The following is a 10,011-nucleotide window of genomic DNA, read 5'->3' as shown; positions in this document are numbered from 1 at the left end:
AACTTCAGGAAGACTGTCTTACCCACTGCATAATGATTAGTGGATCCTGTTTCTTTCGAATTTGGATTTAAGACAAACATAAAGACATCTCCCAAGGCATACATTAGTGCTACATCTCTGGCACTATTCATAGTGCCTAAAATAAAGGATGGTGTTTTGATTTATGTTACCCATCAGCCAGTGTGGCAAAGGCACACCGGTACCAGTAGCAAGCAGAGCCCAAGGGCCCTGCATTTGACTTAATGCTGCAGTCTCTTGAGTCAGTGAACTACCTAATGGATTACTGTTGTCAAAAGGGGAAGGTTTCATCTGCTCATCTGTCCTCCCAGCTCCCCTGTCCCTTGATCCCAGGCAAACGGTCCAGCCCCTCGCCTGTGACAGCTCTGGTGCTCTTTGGTGACCCAATTCAATTCAACTTGCTAAGCCAACAGAAAACTACTTGAGGAGTGCCTGACCTAACACAAGATAAGGAGTGGGAGTATTTATAGCTGGAAGTGGAAGAGGAGAGACAAATGAAGGGAGCAGGACTTCTGCAGTCAGGTAGCAGTGAGCTCTTTAGATCAGCTCTCCTGAAACCACAACTTAACATCATACTGGGCTGTCTTTGTCTCCACAAGTAGCCAGCTACACATTTGATTTAAGCAGAGAATGGAGGGTGTGGATGTGGTCTTCATTTCAAGTTTAGAGGGACATTTTAATTCACAAGTCTGGAGCCATTTTGCAATGTTTTCAACGCCATACAGATGTCCTCTACCTGCACGGTATCTGGAGATCAAATCAAACCCCTTCTTTCCTGCTAGCCCTGTTTCAGACATTTCCTCCCTCCTTCCAAAGCTTCCACCTACCACGGGCCAGGATAGAAACACATCATCCAAAATCCAGCACTCAGCAGGGGGAGAGGAATCAACATGTCTGTAAAACTTTGAGTTCTACCAAAACCGGACGTATTCTGTGGGATGCGAAGCCAATATTCTGCAAAGTATCTCCCGGCAAGAAAGCAAACTGATCTTCCACCCTGACCTCTTTATTTAACTGATTTGGGCCTGAGAGAAGGGGATGATTTTTTAAGGTACACTTCAAATACAACTGAACAATTTTACTTTAGATCTGTGAAGGCTGTGAAAAGATTTTGAACCTCGTTCATTCTTCTGTATCATGTGGCAATGCCCTTACTGTGCCCTGTGCCCTTACTTCCCAGCTGCTTGTTTATCTGTAACCAGGGACATGCAGGCTACACGTAGGGAAACCATATTAAGAGATCATTCACAAAGCATCTGATAATGCCACCGATGTATTATCAGTGCAGCTCTCTGCTCTCCAGTTTATTGCCACGTTAACAACCTGCTCTTCAAGTTCAAAGGGTCAGCATGAACAGGGAGGAAGTGGGAAAGGGAGGGGTAACTAATGAACTTAATAGCTTTGGTTAGCAATCTGTACTACTTTATGTTACATTTTGCTAACCAATTTTTTGGCTACCTGGTAACACTTTCAGTAGAGGTCCTCAGAAACTTCTCATTTTTAGAGTGATTAAGAATATGACAACATGCGAAATAAAGTGTGTGAGAAGTGTCATCTTTTAATTGTGCCTGACAGGAAGAGAAAAATTCTCAGCAGAAGCAGACAGTAATTACCAAAGGAGAGGGGGACTTGAAACAGGATAGCCTTAAGCTGCTGATTTGCACTGCAAGCGTACTCAAGGTAAGACAAACTCAGTGACTGACTTTTATCTTTGTCAGCATCTACCAGAAAAAGAAAACACTCAACTCTGGGCAACATATTACCAAAAGGAAGATTAGATTTGTCTCCTGCCTTCCCCTGCCATGTATATACCCATTTTATTAATCCATAATCCAGAGATTTAGGATGCCATTTCACTGAAAAGTAATTTAAATACAAAGGAAATTAGTGTGGTTTTATCATAATTTCCTGTGGTAAAATGAAGTAAGAGAGAAGAATAAAAACCGTATTACTTTGCCTATGTTTCAGCTCTGAAAGGATTCTCACAAGATAACAACAAATCTCTACTTCACAGTCTGTTTCAAATATTTACATAAAATCTGAGCAAAATAAATCAGAATCAATTTCTCAGGAGTGATACCAAGTTTCATGACAGCCTTGAAGTCTAGTAGAGAGTGGCATGCCACAGCCTATTATACTGATTCTGCTGAGACTCACTTCAGTCTCAGAGCTATCAATTTCTATGAGTTGTATTGGATTTACAACAGTTGAAAGGCAAACATAATCTGAACATAAGAGTAAGAAGATTACTAATAGTCACACAGGAGAAAAAATAAAAAAGCTCCACCATACCTATAAAGCAAAAAAATGGACTGTCTAATGAAGCTGTTTACTATAATGCGCTACTGCTTTGTTTGCCTAAGCAATTAAAACAATATACTTTAAAACACATATTCAAAGAAAAAAAAAACAACTCACCTGTTAAGAAGATAGGGGGAGGCCTAAAACTTGAAGTTAAAAGCTTTAATAAAAAAAAAAAAATTATCTGAAAATCTTACCTGCACATCTTACACTACACGATAAGAATTGTGGTTAGTTCTAGCTGAGCACTGTGTTGAGTATGTTTCCTTTACAGGAATTTCCTCTACCTCATCATCCCTTCCTTTCTCAGTTTAGTTGCATTAGGTTCAAAGTTTCTGGGTAATTTTCTTATAAAAAGAACAGAGGAAAAAAGTTTACCCCCAATAAAGAATTAAAGAATTTTATTTTTTAAAAATCTTTTTTTCACATTCTGTCCAAAAATGTATTGGACTTTTTAGTTTGCTTCATTTAAGAACAGGAAGGGTGAAAGATTATTTCTTCTTTGCCCAAAAGCTACTACTGAACGGTTCAAGAAAGTATGTAATATCTGAAATCTACAAGACAGCCACATATCTGCCTAATACAGAATAATATTCACTATAATAGGCAATTCTCTTCATCCTTAGTCTCCTCAGTTACATTTGACACCTACTGCAAACTGGCAGCACAAGGGGGCTGTGTTGCACTATTGCTTTCCATCCACCTCCTCACAGCCAAGCTTTGTTGCCGCAGCTTGGCAGAAACAGAAAAGTGAAGACCTGAAAATGAACCATCCATGACTTGCCTGTCAGACCTGCTAACCATGAAGAGCCTTTCAGCATATACAGTCACACATGGTCCAACCACTCTTCCAGGCTTGCTGTACGGGTGGGAAACCCTTAAAAAACAGGGTGCACTTTCATTCAAACTATATAAAAGCATCAGAGAGCACCTTGCTCTTAGTTCAGATCCTGGTTCTCCCCATTTCGGTAGAGGTCATATGAATATACAGGTCTATAGATTCGCATCAGACTCATCCGAAAAACAGTTGTACTTGTTTCTTTTTTTCATACATGAAGCTTACTCTATTTACTGCTGATTGGGTCAATTACTCTATTTTATTCAGTCTCCACGAAAAAAAGCTAAAAAAGGCTTTTTGCTACATAACAGGTGATCCCAGTGTTGCCTCAATTTACACACATACACATTCTTTTAGGCAATGGCTAGTATTAATGCTTGTTTATGTTGTGTCCTGAGTTTTGGGGTATATTGGATGTATTCACAGCTATGCATCTCAGCTTCCACTGTGTGTTTAGCTCTCAGCTCTTTCCAGAACAGGGCCCACCGACAAACAAGTTTGGTGATTGTCTCCTAAAATATTTTTAGTATTTTGCCCCAAAACAAAATATACTTTTGGTTTATAAGCTATAATATTTCTTCTTAGGTTTCAGTACTAAGAATTAAATATTCTGAAGGTGTCTTTTCTGACTGGAAAAAAGAACTTTACTTTCCTCTTTCCTTGAAGGAATTATGGAGTCCAACACAGATAAAGTCAAGCCCATGCCACCTTCAAGTCACAGCTCAGACTATCAGAAATAGAAGAAGATGGTTCTTTCCCAAAGACGTATCTTACACACATAAAACACACATCATGCATTTTAAATACTAAACATAGTACTCTCCAGGTAATACATTTATTAAATAAATAATTTTAAGTAGGGCAGTCCAACTCTACCAGTGTCAGCTCTAGAGAAGATCTTAGCCTAGAAGTACAACGGAAGCACCATTCACATGAAGTTTTGAAAGTCAGGCTGTCAGAAGTGTGACTGGTATGTCATATTGATTACCAAACTGGATGAAAATCTTGTCAAACAGTTCCAGATATTTGGTCAAGCCTCTGCCCCAATTCAGCCCTTTTTCTTTTGTAAAAGTAATGTGCATACTAACAAAGCAGCCTCACTCACCTTTACTTCTCAGGCTCATATTTCCCCTTTACTGCTAGAGCAAGTTTACAGAAAAGAGGATAAAGGACTGCTCTAGAATTTCCTGTTTCCTATCCCTCTCCTCCCACTGCTCACTCACATACACATTTAGTGTATTTTATGTAACAGCCACAGAAATTACAGACTCCATGCTCAGGAGTGCTCCCTCAAAAGTGCTTTCCCTCCCTGTGGAAAGTCTAGGAGGGGTCCATATCCTACCTTGTCCAGCTCACTTTTGCTCAAGCATTTAGCAAGACAAGAAGCAGGGGAAAAATACACCATCTCAGTGTGTATGTAATGTAGTCTTGTACCACTTAGAGTTCTGGGAGGGATTATGTCTCTCTGGTACTTTGATACCATCCTAGCTTCACACATCTACACATCATGACCTCCTCTGGCCAGTTACGGTTAACACTGAATGGGTAAGAAATTTTCCACTCTGCTTATTTTCTAAACTGAATCAATGGTGTCAGTTTTGCCCTCAGAGAAGGTGTCTGAACAACATCTAAATATCAAGTTCTGTCTGTAAGAAGGTCATACAGTCAATGAAATGGCACACAGTCAAGAGTAGCTTATGAATCAGTGAGCTAACTCACCTATCACTCTTCTGTGAAATAAGGGAAGCTGTTGGTATTTAGTGCAGATTTGCTGCACTACAGTACAGTTTGCCTGTGAGTCAGGGGACTTCCACATTTCCACCATATGCCTCAGGGCAGTGGGGTATAATATGACCAGTGCTGCATAACTCCTTGGATGCACTGATGACTGAATAGATCACTTGCATATGGAGAAAAGAGCAAAGCAAATATTCCCAATTCAAAATACTGTGGTACATTTAAAAGCTACATCAGAATAACAGACCTTTAAAATCTCTTCACTCTCACAGTCTTTAGCATTGTTAATTAGAAAAGATTCTCTAACACCTTAAAGTCGATGGCAATGCCTTCTTTCCTTTGATAGTCTAGCCTGCTTACAGCAGGCTGAGGAACATAAAAACAACACAGATGGCCACCATTACATTACATGTTTTCTTTCAGGAACTTAGTGTGCTCCAGCACAGAAACAGGTTGGAATATTTTCCCCATTTAATCCCATAGGAGACCTTACTGCTTTAATACCCATTGTAAATGCATTCATGCCCATTCGTCCATGAGCCAATACTGCTCCTTAGCTTAAATGTCTCTCTTCTTTCTAGTGCTTTTTTCCTTTTCCTGGATGTATTTGTTGACAGCAGTCTCTCCCTTCACTTTACCAACCCTAACACTGTGATCAGTCAATGTACTGAGGTACTTCCTCTCCCAAGTTTTCTTTTCTAAGGTATGAGCTCCTTCCTTGTAGCTGAAGTTTTGCCATTAGTCCCCAAGGGCAGAATCTTCCTTAAGTACTATGTAAATAAATACATATGCTTAATATACTATGTATTAAACCACTATATCCAGACAAAGCCATTGCTATCACAGCTGAGCTGAATACTTAGGCTCAAGTCTCCAAATCACAGAATCACAGAATGGTCGAGGTTGGAAGGGACCTCTGGAGATTGTCTAAGTCCAACCCCCCCCCCCCCCGCCCCCGATCAAGCAGGGTCACCTAGAGCACATTGTACAGGACCATGTCCAGGCGGGTTTTGAATATCTCCGGAGAAGGAGACTCCACAACCTCTCTGGGCAACCTGTTCCAGTGCTCTGCCACCCTCACAGTAAAGAAGTTTTTCCCCATATTCAGACGGAACTTCCTGTGTTTCAGTTTGTGCCCATTGCCTCTTGTCCTGTCACTGGGCACCACTGAAAAGAGTCTGGCCCCATACTCTTGATATCCCCCATTTAGATATTTGTATACACTGATAAGAACCCCTCTCAGTCTTCTCTTCTCCAGGCTAAACAGGCCCAGCTCTCGCAGCCTTTCCTCATAGGAGAGGTGCTCCAGTCCCCTAATCATCTTCGTAGCCCTCCACTGGACTCGCTCCAGTATTGCCATGTCTCTCTTGTACTGGGGAGCCCAGACTTGGACACAGTACTCCAGATGTGGCCTCGCCAGGGCTGAGGAGAGGGGAAGGATCACCTCCCTCGACCTGCTGGCAACACTCTTCCTGATGCACCCCAGGATACCATTGGCCTTCTTGGCCACAAGGGCACATTGCTGCCTCATGCTTAACTTGGTGTCCACCAGCACTCCCAGGTCCTTCTCCGCAGAGCTGCTCTCCAGCAGGTCAACCCTCAACCTGTCCTGGTGCATGGGGTTATTCCTCCCCAGGTGCAGGACCCTGCACTTGCCTTTGCTGAACTTCATGAGGTTCCTCTCCGCCCACCTCTCCAGCCTGTCCAGGTCTCTCTGAATGGCAGCACAGCCCTCCCAGGTGCATCAGCCACTCCTCCCAGTTTGGTATCATCGGCAAACTTGCTGAGGGTGCACTCTGTCCCTTCATCCAAGTCATTGATGAAGAAGTTGAACAAGACTGGACCCAGTACTGACCCCTGGGGGACACCGCTAGCTACAGGCCTCCAACTAGACTCTGCGCCGCTGATCACAACCCTCTGAGCTCTGCCATTCGGTCAGTTCTCAATCCACCTCACTGTCCACTCATCTAACCCACACTTCCTGAGCTTGCCTATGAGGATGTTATGGGAGACAGTGTCAAAAGCCTTGCTGAAGTCAAGGTAGACAACATCCTCTGCTCTCCCCTCATCTACCCAGGCACTCATTCCATCACAGAAGGCTATCAGATTGGTTAAGCAGGATTTCCCCTTGGTGAAGCCATGCTGACTACTCCTGATCACCTTCTTTTCCTCCACATGCTTAGAGATGGCCTCCAGGATGAGCTGTTCCATCACCTTTCCAGGGATGGAGATGAATATTTAGAATTCAGAAATGAGGTGTATCCCATAATGAAGTCCCTTAAGAGCTCTCTCTGCTCTCTTTGCTAGGGGTATTCGGAACATTCCTAGCATACACTGACAGTCCTTCATGAACAGCCACAATCACTTCTAAATTTAACCATCTGTTTTTAAAAGGTCAGATTCGTACAGCATTACAAATAGTTTTGGATCCTCTTATGGAATAGCATTCCTTCTCTATAGTAAAAAAAAAAAACTCGAACAACTATATTTCTTGCAATGTACAGTAAACAATTTATAACCACATATTGAAATTAGATCTCCAGCACATGACTGAAACTTGTTTTAACTATGGTAGTGGACAAAAGAATCAGAGCAATTAACTATGAATCTATCTAATTATCTTCCACAAATATATTAAGCCATTACTGTACTGAATTCTATTATTTTTTATATTTGATAGGTAATAAGCAATAAATATATTACACTTAACTGTGGTATATCTTGCTGATGTACATACTGTATCTGGCCAATAGAGGCTAGAAGGAAGATCAAACAGTACAATATAACAGAGACCAATCCCTGTAATGAGTTGATTCCATATTTAGCTGATAATGAAACTCAAAAATGAGACTATTGTGGTCTATCTATCTGCAGCTGTTTTCACTGAATTTTGAGAAATTCGGATGGTTGAACCACAGGAAGCTGTCATGACTTAATCACAACTGGAAAAAATTTCTGTAGATACTTTTTTCAGTTTTGTATCTTAAGTATCTTGTGGCTATAGCAGAAAGCTTGGTAAATATTGCTTTGTGCAGGCACTTAATCTAATTCTAGCCATTTAAAAAAAAAAATCCCCCAAAATGCAATCACATTTTCTTTTTCAAAATACTGAATATTTTTCAACTACTTCCCAGGCGTCTCACTAAAAAAGGTAACAATTCAAACATTTTATTTAAAATATAACATTCAATGAGGTAAAAGTTGCCACTCCTGTGTAAGCCAGATGACAGTCATCTCTAAGAAGCAAGACTTTTTTTTTTTACTTTTTCTGAGAGAACAAGAGAGAAAAAGACAACTTTAACATATAGCCACAGTTCTAGTGTAACCTCCTGGCCAGACTCCTGCATCTATCTTCCTATCTGTCAATCTTTACTTTCCCACCAGTTTGTTATGACTTTTAATGACCTTAGGTATCAATCTACTGATTTCTGGATTTGACTGATGGACATTTAGAATCCTGGACCACCTGTAATGCAACTCTAGGCTAACATTGCCTCATGCTACAATCACACGTCAAGCACCCCCCAGTAACCAAAATATACATGCTGCCCGGTAACCAAAAGGACTGTATGCACAGAGTTGCAAAACTCCAAAAGGGGAAAGCATCCCGAAGGATGTAACAAGGTGATAATGGGCTAATGAGTCTAGATAGGCTTCCAAGACTCAACAAATAAAATGGACTGATCCAGCCAGAGAATTTGGAATTCCCTGAGCCTGTTAGTTGCTCTGAGTTGCTCACCCAAAGAACCTATGCAAGCTTGCCTAGTATGCATTGTTTTGTAAGCACTTGCGTTGCTAGATACTAACCGTAGTTCGGTATTATTGGATAGCTGGGTTTATTGTCGTTTTGACTGGAATTGTGATCATATTTTTTTGCCTTTATTATGTAATTTCACAGCAAACTAGTTAGCCTTAAACTGCTAGTCTCGGTGTCTGTCATCGTATCCCGAACCAATATTGTAACTAAACCTTCCATACACTACCCTGCACAAATCAACTGCATATTTCCTTTAGGCCTGATATGTCCAGCATACACTAACCTTGCTCTGCACGCACAATAAGCTTGACACAGAATTTACAAAGTTAGTCACGTGTCCAGCCTGCATCCTCATTTTGGATGTCACCTTATTTTTGAGCTGACTGCAAAAGTTCTGTTTAACTTCTAGTTAGGTAACCATACTACCCATAGCTTGCTTCTGCACATATACTCTGTCGTGCTGCAATTGCAGTGTAACCAGGAAGTCTTCCACCATGACACTTGCAGTTCCTTCCGTCCTCCAGCCCTTCTGTAAATCTCTTGCTTTCTTTACAATCAGGAGACTGGTGAAGAAGATAGGATTTGTCTTGAAACTTGGATACAGACTGGGACATCTGCTCAGGAGGGCCATTTATCCCCACACTGCAAGTTCTACCTCTCCTTATATCTCTGCAAAGAATGCAGATGGCAACAGAGGAACAGAAGTATAGTATAGTATAGAAGTTTATAGGAGAAAGTAATTATGGATTTGGAACAAGACTTGGGTCCTTTTGGGAGGACCCCTTCATTCAAAGAGTCTCTCCAGACTTGGTGCAGACATTGGAGGTGGTCACACAGGGCACATGGCCAACTATGATTCATGAAGTTTCTACATTTTCAGGCCCTTATAGAATACTGTACTATAATACTAGTACTTTATACAATAGCCCCAAAGCTTTGCAGCACTGATGTTCAATTATCAACAGACAAGAAGACCTCTTTGATACCCTTCTTTTCCAGCCTGCATTGTACGTGTTAGAAGGTGGTCCAGCAGGAACACTAAAGAAATGCAAACACAGAGCATGCTCTCACAGTCAGTTACCATGCTGCGCCACATGCAAGAAAGACAAGAATCAAGACTGGTGTCTTAAAACAGCTGATCCCTCACTGATCCCATCTGCATCCTCTTGTTGTATATTACTTATTCCATATGGTGCACTTCAATTTATTTTGTTTCCTTGGTATTTTGGTTTATTTGGCTTTGTTGGATTTAGTTTGGTTTACAGTGTTCCACAGTAAAAGAAGGGATATTTATTGGTCATGGAGAGCAGGCCTAACCACATTTTGCTTTTTCATTTTTACTTTTTAAATATAACTTCTC

The sequence above is a fragment of the Apteryx mantelli genome, chromosome 1, assembly GCF_036417845.1.
Source record: "Apteryx mantelli isolate bAptMan1 chromosome 1, bAptMan1.hap1, whole genome shotgun sequence".
In the NCBI taxonomy this organism is placed as follows: domain Eukaryota; kingdom Metazoa; phylum Chordata; class Aves; order Apterygiformes; family Apterygidae; genus Apteryx; species Apteryx mantelli.
Note: the sequence above shows the minus strand (reverse complement) of the source record.